General features: G+C 38.1%; 1 long non-coding RNA gene across 1 annotated transcript in view; it reads left to right on the top strand.

Annotated features, from left to right (window-relative positions):
* The window catches only part of LOC131480456 (uncharacterized), a 368,356-nt gene that overhangs the window by 214,606 nt on the left and 135,874 nt on the right, over positions 1-17,876 (top strand). Inside the window, exon 4 of the long non-coding RNA XR_009245543.1 lies at positions 13,976-14,060. This is a non-coding gene — a long non-coding RNA (uncharacterized LOC131480456). The remainder of the gene's footprint in view (positions 1-13,975; positions 14,061-17,876) is intronic.

Below are 17,876 nucleotides of genomic sequence, written 5' to 3'. Positions count from 1 at the left end.
TAATCCTCTGTGGAGATTTCCATGAGATGCAGTTCATTGTAAGCTCTGTGTGAATCAGGGCTGTTGGGTTGTAGCAACAGCTAATGAATCGGTAAACAAATGCATCAAGGGTGAAGCTGACTAGTCAGATCCAGTCTGAAAGATTGTACTTAAGCTTCGTAGAACATAGATTGGGAAAACACTATTATATGAGGAATGGAGATATTCAACGTGGAGAGATATGAGGGATGTTTAATGGGAACTGAAGACCATGTCTGTCTGCAAAGCTGCAGAGGCTGGCATTATAGCATAGCAAATTAAGTTGCCATGTGCAGAGCTGGCATCCTGTTTGGACACTGTTTAAACCACCAAAGATATTTGGTCCTTGAATCCATGAAGGCAGCCTGGATGGAGTTCCAAACTCCTGGGTTTGGCCAGGCTCCACTGTGACCTATGCAGCCATCCATGGGGCCTGAACTAACACATAGACAAATCTCTCTCTCTCTCCCTCTCTCTGTGTGACTCTACCTTTCAGATAAACACATAGATCTTAAAAAAAAAAAAAGACAATTTGAAAGTTTTCCGTTGATGTCAGGAAGTCTCATTTTTTTTTCCTGCGAAAGATTCAGTGGTAAAAGGACAACTAAACAATTTTAACATAACTTCAGTATAAGTAAATATAGGATCATGCTAATTTGAAAAAATATGAATTCAAGATACAGAAAAAGTATTGAAATGAGCACACAGTATTCTGCCCTTTGTCTATAAGATGATGATGCTGATTTGTTTTATTGTGATGAGTTGTCATTGATAAATCCACTATTTAATCTCCCTGATTGCAACTTTATGAAGTTTCCTTAGAATGGCATGCGGCCATGGGACTCAAGCCCCCAGGCTTGGCCTCATTGGCATTATTCCAAGAGGATGTAAATATCTTCATTTTCCCTGGAATTAGAACATAGCATGTTTGCTTGAGTAGTTGATCGTTATTAAAACCGCTTTCTCAGAAGGAGAATATTGAGTTATCTTTCACCTATCAATCGCTAAGTTAAAAGAAATTCTCATTATGGATTGATATATTATTTTGGTCTCTGAATCATTGGCTCATGCACTTAGTATACTGTAAATATAGAACAGCTTTCAAGTTGTGATAAACTAGCTTACCTATTGAGCTTAAGCTCTGTGCATTATTGACAACATCATTAAAAGCAGAAACAATATTTCATTAATTTTAAGGATAGGTGGCGTGTTGAAATTCATTGGCATGATTCAGATCAAAAGTAGAAAGTCTGCTCCAGTTTTCTAATTCTACTTTGTGAAAAATAAACATTATCGCATATTTATTTACTACAGGCTGAGAGAATTGGTTTCTGCAGAAAGTTGACTCTATTTTGCAGTAATTTTAAAGAAGTGACAATGAAACACAGTCATGTTGGTAATGTAATTGCTGGACTTGAGTTAGGCCTATTGAGGGATTCCTTTAGTCACTCAGTCACTTTCATTTGTGTGTGTCTGCCAGGGATTAGGCAATAATAAAGCAAAGTACATAAATGTTACTGAATTTACATACAAGGACGTAAGGCTCCACAATGTGTCTGTAGCATCAGATTTATTAAGTATATAATCAGCCAAAATGTCATTGAAGAACATCAGTGTCTCCAAAGATGAAGTCTTGAGACAGACTTTGCAGAAAACTTCTATCCACACGTATCACCAGGAACGTTCCAGTGGAAAACTTAAGGACTATGCCACATTTCTCCAGCAACATCACTGTGCTCCAGAAAGCCTCAGCCAGATCAGCACTACCGTATGCTGGAACCATGTAAATAGGCACTGTGGATTTCCTGGAATCCACATGCTTCACACTCACAACTGTGAGGCGTTTTTGCTTCTTTGGCCTAGATTGTCATGAAAAATATTGTGCCACAAAAGGCATTTTGAGGTGAGAAGTGTTGGAAATATTTGATGTAGGAAATGGGACTATGTAGCAGGAGACAAAGGCACTGGCAATCCTCAGAAGGAATTAAAAGGAACTTGTTAATGACTAGTATTCCACAGAGCTAGAAATCTACCAGACAACACTGAAACAGATCAGAAGACTTCTTCAAAAGCGAAGACAGAAAGCGTGACAGAATTACCAATGAGTTCAAGCACAGTAAGAGAGGAGATCTTCACCACTGAGAAGGTTGTGATATGCTTTATGCTAAAAGTTCAGAAAGTAAAATAAAGTGACACAATTACACATTCTAAAAAGATAAGCAAAACATCTCAGAAAGAGAAAACTTCAGAGTAATATGCGTGGTTCATTTGATAATAGCTCTTATGATGTGAAATGATACTAGTACTAAATATCTTTAAAAATTTAACCTATCTTGAGAAGACAGAAATTTTGCAAGTTTCAGTGTGTGTGTACAAGAAATAGGAAAAAACCAAATGTTGTATTTTGAAAATCCAAAAGGTAATTCTTTTTTTTTTAAAGATTTATTTATTTTTATTACAAAGTCAGATATACAGAGAGGAGAGACAGAGAGGAAGATCTTCCGTCCAATGTTTTACTCCCCAAGTGAGCTGCAACGGCCGATGCACACCGATCCGATGCCGGGAACCTGGAACCTCTTCCGGGTCTCCCACACAGGTGCAGGGTCCTAATGCAATGGGCCATCCTTGACTGCCTTCCCAGGCCACAGGCAGGGAGCTGGATGGGAAGTGGAGCTGCCGGGATTAGAACCGGCACTCATATGGGATCCCGGGGCTTTCAAGGCGAGGACTTTAACTGCTAGGCCACGTTGCCGGGCCCAACTCCGTAACTTTAAACTTATGATTTGAACTTGTGTAAAAAATTTGAATTATCTTGGGTCTGGTGTTGTGACTCAACAGTCTCATCCTCCTCCTTCAAACACTGGCATTCCATATGTGCACTGGTTTGCATCCCGGCTGCTCCAGATCCCACCCAGTTCCCTGCTTTTGGCCTGGGAGAACAGGGAAGGACGGCCTGAGGCCTTACACCACATGGACACTTTTTTTTGACATTGTATTTTTTTATTCATGATTTTGTTTTACTTTAAATTTTACTTTTTAGCATAATAAATAATAAAATATTATGGATATAATTTTGTGACTGTTATTACACAGATAGATATGTTTTGAAATCTCAGCACTTAAAAAAAAACACATCATTCCACTCTCTTCTGGCATGCATGTTTTCTGATTTGAAATTCTCCATAATTTTAAATGTTAGTCTCTTATGAATAGTATTTCATTTCTTTCTGATGATTTTTGCTAAATCTTCATTTTAAGAAGTTTGGTTTTGATGTGTCTCGGCATGGAGCTATTCAAATTTTCTTGAGCTTTTCGAAGGTGTAAGCATGCATCCTCTAGCGAACTTGGGAAGTTTTTAGACCTAATTTTTTCAAATATTGTTCCATAAGGTGGCACCAATATTAGTTGCCATTATCCCATAGATTTCTCTGTTGATATTTTAAAACTTATTTTCTCATTGTTTATATTTACCTTTTAAATTTGTTTCTTTAAATTTTTTAATTCTTTCCGGTCTTTTGAGAAAGCTTTTTTTTTTAATTATGGGATTTTTTTAGTTGTAAATTTGTCATTTGGGTCTCATCATCTTCAGTTCATTGCTTATAGGGTCTAATTTTGTATTTGTTTCAAGAGTGTTGTTCTTACTTCCTGGAGTATTTTTGTATTAGCTGTTTGTAGTCCTTCTCAGGTCACATCTGTGTGCTATCTGCAAGGTTGTCCTCTCCCAAGCAACTGGAGGTATTCCTGGTTCTTCACACACTGATAGAATTGATACTACATTCTACATTTAAATATTCTGTTGTAAGACTTTGAATCTAATAAAAATGCTATTAAAATGTTAATCTTTTTGCTTTATCAAGCAACTGACCCACTTAGGTTCAGATTACAAAGTCAGGTGAAATGTCTTCTGTGGCTTGTTTTAGTGAATTGAATCTTGCCTGGTGTACATTGCCTGATGACCAGTCTGGGACCTGGGTGATGATGTGATTTTTTAGTTCAGTTGTCAAGGTCTTTAATATGACTTGTTGACTTGTAGTAAGACCAGGTACACATCTTGAGGGTTTCTCTATGAGTTTATAAACAATATATGAAAAATTTCTGCACCGTCTCCTGAGGACTTCTCTTTTGATTTTTTGCTTTATTTGAGAAGCATATGCACACACATAGACACAAACACATATGAAGCGTTCATCTGCCAGTCATTCCCCAGATAATTGCAGTGGTCAGGAACGGGACAGACCATAGTCATGAAGCAGGAACTCAATCCAGTTCTCCCATGTGGGTGAGGACAGCAACAGAACAGGGTGGCATCACATCAGTTGAAGTCAGAATCAAGAGCAGAGCGAGGACTGGAACTCAGGCACACTAACAGTCGTACTTCTGGGCCTTTTGCTGTAGAGGGACAGCCTTTGTTTTTAAGGGAAAGTGGCCTTTTAGATGAAAAACAAGTGTTATTTCAAGAGCACATTGATCGTATGCCTTAGAATCTATATAAAATCAAAGGGAGGGAAAAAGATCATGAGATGAGCGAAAATGAGATGAATATGACAGTCTTACTGAATAGATGCTCATCATCTAATCACTGCAGATGGATTTTCTAACTAGATACTGTTAATTTTATTTTACACATGGAAATAAGGAAATTATAGGGACTTTAGTGCCTATTCATACATTTATTCTGAAAAAAAGGGAAAAAAAGAGGCTACTAGTCAGGAACCCCTTCTCACCATGTCACCTCCTTCTAATACTTCAATGGATGTGTAGACAGCTCATGCAAAAACCCATTTTGAGAGCAATACTTTCCCATTATTTTCTTTTTTCACGTTTGATACACCTCTTTTCAGTGCTAATGCTGACTGTGATGACATTGTAACTGTTTAGTGTTTTACGAGGCTGTCCTTGTGGCCTGAGGAATAGTTGGAATGTTTGTGCACATTTGCAAGCTTATGGAGAAGTGCTAAAGATTTTTGGCTTGGATTTTGATGTAGAGAACAATGAGCCTCCATCATAGACAAATATAAAAGAGAATTGATGTTGCCAGAAAAGCCGGACAAGCCAAAACATGCTTTGTTACCTGATACATGGGCAGCTGACTGTGGGACAAAGAACTAAAGATTTTGTAGTCCTTGTCCATTATGTATGATAACATAAACTAGAATGTAAAAGAATACAAGGAAGAAAAGATTAATGTCCTAATGATAGACAACCTTATGGGTAAGTGTAGGTTAACTGGGAAAGAAAACTCACAAATTAACTCCAAGTATCACTTTCATTCTTTTAAAAAATATGTTTTTTTCAATTGGAAAGTCAGATTAACAGAGAGGAGAGACAAAGATCTTTCATCTGTTGGTCCACTCCCCAAGTGGCTGCAATGGCCATAGCTGAGCCAATCCAAAGCCAGGAACCTCCTCTCGATCTCCCACATAATGCAGGATTCCATGCCTCTAGGCCGTCCTCTACAGCTTTCCCAGGTCACAAGCAGGGAGCTAGATGGGAAGTAGAGCTGCCAGGACATGAGCCAGCATGCCATATGGGATCCCAACACTTGCAAGGCAAAGATTTAGCATTTGGGCTGTCGCACTGGGCCCAACACTTTTGTTCTTTTTTTTTTTCAATGAAAAATATTTTTATTAATGTAAAGTGAGCAAATTTTATCTATTTTATAGAAGAAATCCAAGGAGATAGTCATAGTTCCCTCCCTCTCTCCCACAATCTCCTGGTCTTCCTCTTTCTTTTCTTCTCCCTTTGTTTTTGAATTAATATCATTTTCATTCAGTTAACAATCACAAATTCAATTGTAACATTATTACCAAAAATGTGTCCCCCAGAGTTACATTTCACAGTATAGTCATACTTTCCTGTTGCTTAATCCTTCTGGTGACCTTGTGTGGAAATGTGGTACATTTTATCATCCACATTTGATAATGTAAATGCAAGGTCACAGATACTGCATAGCCTTGTGTAGTAGGAGCAGGTCTTGAACAAGTGAAGGGTGTTTCCATTTCCTTGCTTCTCACGCAGCTCTCCTTCACTCTTATAACACTTCCAGGCCCATCATTTCAATATGAGACTACAGTGAAATCCTTTCTTGATTTTGCCTTTGCTTCGGCACCTTGTGTTTATTCTCACTCTTTCTTGCTGGAACAAATCTTCTGGTGTTACATTACTGAGTTTTTCATGGGTTAGCCAAGGTCTCTTCTTTTTATGCTTTACATTTTTAGTCTGTGATTTCTAGCTCCTCTTATTACTTTAACCATGAAATAAATGAAGGCCTGGTAATTTTTATTGTAGAGGTGGTTTAAGCCTCTTTAAGATCTAGAAAGTTCTTAGCATTGGTGTCCAAACATTATCTTAACAATGCATGCATTTCTTACTTTGCTGATTTACTTTAAAAAAATCTTCATTGAGAGACTAGTGTTGCAGAGTGAGAATGCAACAGGCCAAAAGCTAAAAAAAAAGGAAAAACATGATTAATGTGACTGGACTGTTGAGAGGGTAAGCTAACAAAACTTGATATGCAATATGTCAGAGAGTGCTAAGTCTCTTAAAAGAAATGTATAAATGAGTGCATTTCAGGCTAATTAGAAACCTACAGTAAATTAGATGGTGAATATAAATATAATTTAGGGATTTTGAGTGCAATAAATGCAAACTCACAAACTTGGGAAAATCAGCTGCTGTAATTATTACTCATATTCACCAGTATCTAATTGCTTCCTGGGCACCGAGTATCCTCAGTTCCTCCAGCCCTTGCAATTGAAAGGCTACATGACAGAGTTCATCCAATGAGTTGTGAGAAGTGATGTGTGTCTTTGGCTGAATTGTGTCTTGCTAGTGCAAGACCTTTTAGTGATCTCTACCTCAGACTTACCGGTTAAGGTGTTCCTGAGCGTTAAAGGGTGAATTTGTAGGACAATGTAGATTTCATCATGCTGGGCTTCTGTCCTGTCCTGAAGAACAGTTGCCCAGAACCTACATGACGGGGAGACAGTATTTGGTAGGTCTCTGGTACTTGGGAATTGTTTTTTGCCGGAGCCCAACTTAGCCTATACATACTCAGTTGTCATCTCCTGGAGCTTATCATTTTACCATGTTGGTGGGGTGGGAGATCTTTGCCAGCATGTCCTCAAAGTTCTCAGAGTACCCCATGATTTATGCTCCCACTTCCACCACTGACGTTCGAGAGTTTGGTACCTCTTTTGATTTTGGTTCACTCTTTTTATGTGAGACATGTATTTAGCTTTACACACACACGCACACACACACACGCACACACACACACATTTCCTCAACAATACATCAGCATGAAAATGTAGACCTGGATTTGGTTGCTTTGTCTTACCCTTGTGCCCAGTAACATTTATATTTATTTATATTGAAAAATACAGGTGCCTGCAGTTTGGTGTTGAGTATTGTATCTGCTTCACATAGAGAGGACTAATCCACTGACTTCAGTTGGTTTCACAGCCTTCTATTTCATACCTATCTATCACTACTGCCAGGGAGACCAAGGTCCTCTCTGACTGGTTTTATAGAGTTCTGCTCTTTTTTATGTTCTGTCCACTTGTGTCACACCCAGAGTCTTCTTTCCATACCCCCAACACATTATATAGTCTTTCTTTTCTGGGCTTTAAGTGTGCTTCAGGTTGTCACTGCAATCATCACACTTTCTTTTTTACTGATCAATAGAATTACATTATCAGTTCCCTTTAGCACTTCTTATTTTGTGAGAGTTCCTCCCATTGTGCTAAATTTGTGCTCCAGCCCCCGAAAGATTCTATGTTTTCTGTTCTATTATGATTTAGTTTTCCTGAAATCAACATCCATCAGGTATAGATCTATGTCAAAATAATCATGTTTGCCCAATATTATTGCTTTACCTAGAGAAACACATTCATGCAATCCTGGAAAGAAAGCAAGCCATATTGGGCTCAAGTGACATAAAGGAGCATAACTTTGCCTTTCAAGACTGGTTTTGAGTGATTAAGTAAATTCCAGAATCTTCCTGGATGAGCTTTCTGCATTGTTAGAGTTATCCTAGGAAGTCTGATAAAAGTGATTTAAAACATTTAATATTCTCGGCTCACTGATTGAGAAGTCTTATTTTAGATATATTAATACAGCCATAAATGAGCAGCCCAAATATAGCTACTGTAATTCCCTGAGCCCGTACTTTTAATGAACTAACAATTAATATAAGGGCACATTCTCATCACAAAGCTCTGTTCATAAGTGCTTAAGTTGAGTTTATGGCCTATTGATTGGATGAGGGAAGCTAATTGAAATTAATTATATGTGTAGACAATTTACAAACTGTGCAAAATAAAATGCATGTGGAAAAGCATAACTCTGTAGGTCTTATGGCAAAAATGTTGAAACTTCTCTATTACCTGTATTTAACAGTGTTTCCATGTTAAACTTGCAGACGATTATGAACAGTTTTAGTGTTCAAGGCAGAAGAATCAGCTTCTAGATTTCTCCCATATGAAATGCTTCTTACCACATGAAATCAAATTTTCTTCCCAAAAGCACATGCTAAGTATAGATAATATTCATTCATCATCCAACCCACATTTATATCATAGCCATGTATCAGGCATATGTGTAACATAAGAGAAAATAAGAGGTTCTTCACTCAGGATCTAAAAATCTAGGAGAAAGACAGATTTGTAAGGATCACACCACAATATGAAACCATGTATCATTATAAATGCTAACAAAACATTACAAAGGAACATAAGAGTAACGAACACTAAAAAAGATAGGATTTTAAACAGCAGGTCATGTTTCAGTTAGCATTGTTGGCTTGTTAATCAGATCAAGAAAAGGGCAGGAGAAAGAGATTCCTGTCTGCAGCGTTTCATTTTTATATACACATAAGCACACATGCAAAACACAAGGCATGTTGGCACCTGTTATTGAATGTGTCGGTAAATAAAAGGCTGTCCCTGTGAAGTGCATGGTTGGAGTGGATTGTTTCACACAGACTGTGATTCTGTTGTGCTGCTGTTCAGGGTACAGGGCTGTTGGCAAAGATTCTTAGATCACAGGGAATAGCAGGTGGTCTACTCATAAAAGGTCAGAATTGACAGAGGTCATCCAGGGTCTTTGTACTGAAAACCCATGTTTATAACTTAGCTTCTATATCCCAGAAAGGGAAATCACTTTTCCAGTGACATTTGTTAATAGAAGCAGGCATAGTAAGTAATGACAGTGTTTGCTGTAATATATTGTAGGAAAATCAATAACTTAAAATTTTTAAAGTTTTTGTATGTGATTATTTGGTTTTTTTATACCTAACAAAGATTTTAAAAGGAATACTATCTGGCCCCTAACCTGAAAGAGATTTCCAAGTGATGATTTTGGGATTTCTGGATTGTTCTATCTCATTTCCTTTAGTTCTTCAATATTTTTGTGACTCATTAGATAAAAAAAGAACATCACTGTCTTAATACATTATTGCAAATACTTTGCAAAAATGAATACAATGGAAATATTGCTCATGAGAAATTATTAAATTATTAATGGCAAACAAGACCTATAGCTCTTCAAATAATAATAGTAAAAATGCACAGAGAATTTTTGAAACCAGATTAAGGGACCACAACACCCCTCCCTTCCCTCAACACTTCACTCACCATCCAATAAATGTTATGGGGTTTAGGAAGAAAGGTGGTGGGCATATGGTTTGAGTAATTCTTCATTTATGATAAAAATGACACTGATTATAAAAAAGATTCTTTTTTAAAATTATCTATTTTTATTGGAAAGGTAGACTAATAGAGAGAAGGGGAGACTGAGAAAGATGTTCCATCCATGTTTCACTCCCAAAGTGGCTGCAATGGCCAGAGCTGAGCTGAAGACAGGAAATTCTTCTGAATCCTGAGTGTGGAGTCCAAAGGCTTTGGGCTGTCCTCGACTGCTTTCCCAGGCCACAAGCAGAAAGCTGGATGGGAAGTGGAGCAGCTTGGATAAGAACTGGTGCCAAAAGCTGATTCTAAGATACCAGAAAAATGTTTTTTCTTTTAAAAACTTGTGATATCTTATTCCATAATATGCTGAAGTATAAGTCAATTATACATGCAAATATCAACATGGATGATTCACAGACAATGTAGAAACATGTCCCCAAAACAGATACTGGAAGAGCCTACATGAGTCAGAAACAGGTGAAATCCATGACATAACAAAGGTTAGAAAAAGCAGAGCAGGTTTGAGGTAGAGAACATAGAGCCTCCATTCGGGAACACACAGAGACAGCATCTTGTGTTGCACTCCTGCTCGAATCAGGTGCTATGGACTTAAGCAGGAATATTGTTTTTATCATACATTATCTAGTTACTTAAATTTTTTTTAAATTTTTCACTATACAGTTCCATGGGATCAGGGATTTCTCCTTCCACCACTCCAATCCTTCCTCTCCCTCCGCTGATTCCCCCTATGTTATAACAACAGTATAGTCCTTCAGCAACAGTCACAATTCCTTCATCCTTCTATGTAAGTGCATCCTGACATTGTAGGTATAGCCAATGGCAGAAAGTCCAGCATCCTATTGTCAGGATATATTTAACAGTTTCATTGGGTATCCATCTTTTATTTGGGGGTAGAGATGCATACGGCAGTGAATCTTCACTTCAGGGTATGCTTGCCTCCATTACATAGTTCCTCTAGATGCATGTGTGTATATACATGTTTTTTAAAAGGTTTCATTTACTTATTTGAAAGAGTTACACAAAGAGGAGGAGACATACACATGTGTGCACACACATACACACACACCCCCTTCCATCTGTTACTTCACTCCTCTGATGGCTACAACGGGGAGATTGTTTCACGCTGAGACAGAGTCAGGAGTTTCATCATGTTGTCCTACCTGGCTTCAGGGGGCTAGGTGTGTGGGCCATCCTCCGTTGCTTTTCCCAGGCCATTAGCAGAGAGTTGAATTGGAAGTGAAACTGCTGGGACACAAGCAGCACTTACAAAATGATTGTCAGTAGCACTGTGGAGTCTTCACCCACTGTACCATAGTAACACTTGTCCATGTTTTACTTTTTTAAGACTTATTGGCATGTTTGAAAGCCAGAGAGAGAGAGAGATCAATCTTTAATCAGCTGGTTCTCACCCCAAAGGCTGCAACCACCACAGCTGGGCAGATCTGAAGGCAGAAGCCTGGAACTCCATCTGGGACTGTCATACCCAAGCCCTCTTCTGTTGCTTTTCCAAGCTCACAAACAGGGTGCTGGGTTGGAAGTAGAGAAGCTTGGACTTAAGGGGTACTTATATGGGATATCAGTGTCAGGTGTGGCAGTTTAACCCACACTGCAAGAATGCTGGCCCTAAGATGGTATACTTGGTTTTCAATCTATTGCATTATTTCACAGGAAGCCTCAACTCCAACTCTATTACATTACCTCCTGATAGAACTTAGACTCGTTATCTTTTTTCTTTTTTTTTTTCAGAAAAAAGCAGCAATTAAGTAACAATTGCTGATATTTTCTTTAGTCGATAAGCATATTATAGGGTTTCTGTATCTAAGAGATAGCTGTAAGTCAGGAAATGAAAAAGGAGACATTCTTAACTGGTTCCTTTTGAAATGCTGCTGTTTCTAAGAACTACCTTTATGTGTTTTATTTTCTTAGTGCCAGGCATGGTGATTCTACTTCTTAACCAGTGATGTACACTAAAATTTGGAAGAAAGATAGACAATAGGGGTGTGCATGTGTGTATATGTATATATATATACGTGTGTGTATGTATATCTGATGTATCCTATGCATTATATATCATTTCTAATACATACTACAGAGATATGTGTATTACTAGCATATACTTTCTTTCTGAGAGAATCTTGGATATAATATCCAGATTCAGAGAAATAGCACGTAGGAATCTGCATTGGGTATTGAAATTAGAGTCTCTTGCATGAGAATGGAAGCTGAGACCAGTGTTGTGGCATAGTGATTGAAGCCTCTGCCTGCAATGCTGGCATCCCTCCGTGGGGGATGGGGTGTAATTCCCAATTGCTTCACTTAGCTCCCTACTAATTGGCTGGAAAGAGAAGCAGAAGACCCAAGTGTTTGAACTCCTGCTACCCACGTGGGAGACCCAGACAAAGCTCCTTGCTTCTGCCTGGCTAAGCCTTGGTGATCATAGCCCCCTAGGGAGTGAGCTTGCAGATGGAACAGTTCTTTGTCATTCTATCTCTCCTCTCTCAGTTACTGTTTAATAAACAATCTTTTAATAACAACAACGACGACAGTGGAAGGCACAGTCAGGACCGAAGCCAGTTTCTGAGGAAACCAAAAGCAATATGGGTAGAGAATCAGTGAGGCAGGGTGGGTAGACAGAACCGCTGATGGAAGAAAAAGGACAATGCAATAACCAAGAAGAAAGGATTTGCAGCAGAAAGTAGAAAGTCAAGGAGTTGCGTCACATCCTCGCTGCTTTCCAATCGTTCCAACATTCCTATGAACCTTGGCACTTGATAGGAAAGTGCTGTGGAATGAGCAGATCATATGAATATATGCTCATTGCTGGCGTTTTAAACTAGCAAGAACTTTTTAAAAAAGTATTTATTTGGAAGAGAGAGAGAGAGAGATCTTCTATCCTGCTTCACTCCCTAAATGGCTCCATTGGCTGGGCCAAGCTAAAGGCAAGTCTCAGCATCTCCCTCTGGGTTCTGATGCTTAGGTAACAGGGGCCGACTGTCCTGGCACATTAGCATTAAGTTGGGTCAGAAAGGACACAACCAGGACTTGAACCAGCACTGCAGTATGAGGTGCTGGCACTGTCAGCAGTGGGTTAGCTTGTTTTGCTACAATGGCGGTTGCAGGAAGAGCTTTTCAGCCTCTTACTGTTGTTGAGGAGGCCGTCTTTTAAATGCATCAGAATTTGGAGTATTTTACTTCATAAGAATTTTTTTCTGAAGATTTTCTCTCCAGAAATTCTTTGGTTTAGGGCTATTAAAATGTATGTCTTAGAAAAAGAAAGAGAAAATGTTACTGTAGTACCTGGTCCCCGAGATTTCAGGAGAACATGCTAAAAACAGTGCTTTATAACATGGGTGAAATCCCAAATATAAAAGAAAAGAAAAGAAAAGAAAAGAAAAGAAAAGAAAAGAAAGAAAATGCCACAGTCCAAAACTAAACTGAAAAAAAAAAGCAAAAGACACAAAGCAATGCTTTGTAGCTGCAGTAAGTACTGAATTGGCAACCCCAGAGTAGTTGCTAGGATAGGTACAGCTCAGTATTCAGAAAGAGTAGGTACAGATATAACCTTTGCCTGGGTAAGTATCAATGCGAAATGAAGGAGAAGTCTTGAAATGTAGGAAAATTGCAAAAGCTTGGAGAAAGGGGATTTTCTCTGAATATATTAAATTAAGGCCATCAGAATTTCCTGAGGGTGGAATAGTAATTTGCTGAGAATTTCATAAAAAGAATTCCAAGCTCCTAATAAAATTTATCTAAGAAATATAAAGTGGTGGTGGGGGGCTGCTGATTCTGCTGTACAGTGCTTTGGCGATGAAGAGAAGATGATCAGGAAAACTCAGTGGTTTCATTATTATTGACTTCCCTGGAGTTGCTTCAGTCCCACATCTAATGTATTCTTTGAAGCAATTAGGTCAGAGGATTAGAAAAGCTAGATTTTCTCATTACAAGGCTATTCCAGATCTCCTGACATTATGCAGTGCAGATGGAAAAAAGTAAATAAAAAGTAAGTGTGTGGGGGGTAAATCAAATGCATCCTCTTGAGTCAAATGATATCATTGAAATGATGGATAAAATGTGTAACCGATGGATACAGATGGTACTATTTATAATACTAGTGGTACCCTCCATGATGAAAGCAAGACCATAGGATAAGACATGTCCAGGAAATGTATAGTCATGAGTAGAATAGGAAGTGTGAATTTAGGACTTAGTGCTTTATTCAAAATTTTATATATTTTGTCCTTCACCAGCACATCTTTCTGAATAAAAGAGTGAGTGGATTAAGGAGTCAATGAATGTAAAACATGCCACACTGCACTGCTTTTCAAAATCTCGGTAAGTTACTGTTTTTTTTTTTTTTTGTGGTTTTTAAAGGTATTGGATTTTAGCATTACTGTTTTTAAAGAGTTAAGTTATATGATGAATGTATGAGTCTTCAACAGTTGTCTGATTAAGCTTAACGCCTGAATTTATTAAGGAAAACATCTGCTTGTTGTCTACTTGCACATAATAAATATAGTCCTCAGAATCATCCAAAAATATTACATCTCACAATTGTGTGCCATATATTTGCAACCATCTATAGAAAAATCATATTTTGTTTTACTTATTTCATGAATGTAAGTCTATTTGGAGCAAAACGAAATAAATTGAGTTGTTGCCCTGAGAACCATATCTTTTCCTATGAAAAGCTAGTCAACTCTAGATCTATGTTGAAAAAAAAACATTCTCTCTGTCCTAGTGAGGAGGGCTGGTGGGAATGGGTTCCATTTTATATTGTGATAGTAAAGGGCTAGGAATGCATCGTTTTCCCCCTTAACTATGGGCATGTATGGCTTTTATCAGTTGGAACCACAGCCGTAACATTATTAAAACGTGGCTTTTGTATTTCATTAAGAGCTCAGCAATTAGATTTGCATTTTTGATGCACTATAATTGTAATAGTGTGACATTATTCAGGAGATAATGTTCATTGATCATTTATAATGCAACTACTCATACCATGAATCAAGTATAAATCAACACCTTTAAAAAATTTTTACATTCAGTCAGGTGCTTTGTTTTTAGATTGATAATATGTTCACAGTTTAATCTTCAGCTGTCAGAAATTTGGATATAATTTTCATCTACTTCATTATCACAGATTTCATGAAAAGTGTTTTAGGAGTAAACCAAATATGACAAGGGTAGGACAAGGGAAGAGTTTTGTTTTACTAATATGAAATTATGTTTTAATGATTAAGTGAAAAAATTAACATTCAGGCATAGAATGGAGATCAGGGAACCCGTTATTTTTAGTCAGGGAAAGAGGGTACATGGCCACATCTCCTGACAATGTCAGCGTAAGTAGACACTGACTATTTGATTGCATTAAATGAGATTCTTTTATTCCTAATTCACTCTTTGAATTCCATAGTCCATAACTAACACAGATAGCATACTCAGAATCTAATCATATACTTTTCTAGGTTTTAAAATTTGTATTATAAAAAATGTCAAAATATATAATCTCAAACTTTCAGGAAAGAATAGAGGAAAATGTTTTTAGCATCGTATCTATGAACTACAGTTAATCTGTTCTCTTCATATTAAAATAAATAACTGGAAAAGTAAAACACAGGAAAACAAAATCATCTGGCAAATGAGTATCACAGAATAGGAGTTAGGAGTTCACTGGGTTGCATCTTGGCATCAAGCACACAAGGCACTGACTCCTCAAGCTAGTCAAACTCTGCACAAATGAGGAAAGAGGAATAGCAACAGCCAAAAATGAGATGGGGCGGGCACATGTGGGGTATTCTGGAGGTTTTGATTCTTGAGGTTGTGTTCCCTTGACATCTGGAGCAGCAAACTTGAACTTTGTCAAATTTTTCTTTTCCCCCATAGTATTCACTTTCCATGAATGGTTGAAGAGAGCTCAGTTTCAAGCATTTTTTTGCAGCAAAGTGAACATTTTAGAAAGTGTCATGATTGCAGTGATTTCCTACTGTGCTGGTTTCTCTAAGTTAGAGCTAAGGTTTCATGATGCTGGGTTAGTATGGCCTGGCCAAATGTGTATGAGATGTGGAAGAAAGAAGAGACACAGCAGTCATCACACTGAAGGTTAGCGCAGCATGACTGGTACCAACCAAACTCGCATATGTTGCTGCGGATTCTCAGCTGGCTGAACAAGAATAGCAGTCAGGCCTGGAGCTCTTGCAGGAGTAGAAGTGGCATGTGGGGAAAGGGCACCAACTTCAGATTTCTTCCTTCAGTACGGCTGTGTAAAAACACAGGTTTTATTCTGACTTCTTGGATTCAGTGTGTCCCACTTTCTTCCCCTTACTAACTGTGCTGACCATTGAAACTCTAGGGCCCTAAGAGATATGATAAGAGCTTTCTGGTTTTTTTTGTTTGTTTGTTTTTTGTTTTTTTTGTTTTCCACACTGTATAATTCCTTGTCTTCATAACTCCCAGTGATTTGGCTTCCTGAGTATATGCTTGCCAATGCAATCCTAGAGACTGAGTCCCAGACCAGGGATTTTCCCTCAGCTGGTTATCATGAGTTATATATTTGCCTCTCTGTGACTTTGAGGTGACATGGTTCTGTGGCCGGAAGGGTTAATCTTAGTTTGTGTGCACATGTTCTCTCTTTAAAAACACAGGTCACAGACTCACAACATACACAGAATTTGTGGAAAGAAAACCATAAGATCTCTGCTGGTTATGGTCTGACTCTCTGCCACACTCAGGTCACTGCCTTTGTTTTCTAATCCTCAAGTAGACATGTTTGTGTACAAAAGTCAGCAGTTTTTGTCATCAAAGCAAGATGGAAGGGAAAAAAGCTCCTTAAACTTGGGTGGCTATTAAAGAATTTTTTCTTCTCCAGAAATTACCTCTCTTTTCCTACCATCTGACACTTGATCACTCACTCCCTGGAGACTCTTCTGGGAAGACAGAAGTAATCTCCTTCACAAGCTTTCTGTTTTCTCAATTCTTTGAGTAAATTTGATGCTCCTGTATCAACTGTAGTTTGACGCCATGTTGCACGTTATTTAAACAGGGACAGGTGCTGTGGGAGTAGACAGAGGGCCTAGTGGCCCTTCTGAGAAGCTCCACACCAGAGTATTAGTAACTTGTGTTTCCCACAATGCAGACTGCTTAACGGTGCATTCTTCAGGAAATACTAGAGTCACAAATACCCCTCTTGCTTTCTGAGACAGGTGATGGTGGGTAAAGTGATCGTTTAGTGGAATACTGGAGTACTAGAAGTGGCAGGTGAAGAAAAGGGAGTGTGCTGGTGCTTCTCCTTGCGCTCTTTTAGGGGCATAATTTACCCTTCTTCTATTTTGTGTCCCAGGAAAGCGATGCCTGGGACAATGATTTGGGGCTGGCTTATCCTCTCGGTTTCAGTGGGGTCTCGTGATGGAAGATCCCCACAATACCAGAAAGCACATAACATTTCATTTTTAGAAGTGGCATTTTTGATGCTATGTTCAATGTTACTTAACATTTGCTACCATAACACATGGCATTTGACAGGATGCTGTTTCAACCTCTTGCAGAGTCTCCCCTCTTCTACCAGCAGCCTCTCCAACTGGCTTATGGCTCTGCTTGTATCCAGGGATATGAATCCCTTACCCCTTCAGACCTATCCTGGAGGACAACTTCCTTTGCTGTTAGGTCCTATGTGCTTTGCCATCTGTTTTTCATCCTCCTTGCCTTGCCCACACCACCATATAAATGTTAAATTATCTTTAATTATCTTTTGAATGTACAATTTATGTTATACCAGGTCTGTGAGAGAAAAGAACAAATGTTATCTATAACCATCGGATCACTTTAGAGTATATTGTATATGTTATTTAATATACACAATTTAATTATTACTTAATGTTATTTCAATTATAGCAAATAGCCTACATAGTATGAATTAGCAACCCTAATTTATATAAGAAAAAATGAAATGAATCAGAATATCAAAAATATTAAATATCTTGAGATCACACCTTTGAAGCCAGTAGACATTAGATTTGGACCTAGTTATTCAAAATCCACATACTTTTAAAATCATACTATATTATTAAGATGAAATGAGTGATTAATAACTGGAAATGGGTTAAAAGATCAGAATCCCACTGGCAATAACATTTCCTTGATAATAAGACAAGT

This window comes from Ochotona princeps, chromosome 6, assembly GCF_030435755.1.
Source record: "Ochotona princeps isolate mOchPri1 chromosome 6, mOchPri1.hap1, whole genome shotgun sequence".
NCBI classification, from domain to species: Eukaryota; Metazoa; Chordata; class Mammalia; order Lagomorpha; family Ochotonidae; genus Ochotona; species Ochotona princeps.
Note: the sequence above shows the minus strand (reverse complement) of the source record. Positions and strands in the feature narration are given on the sequence as shown.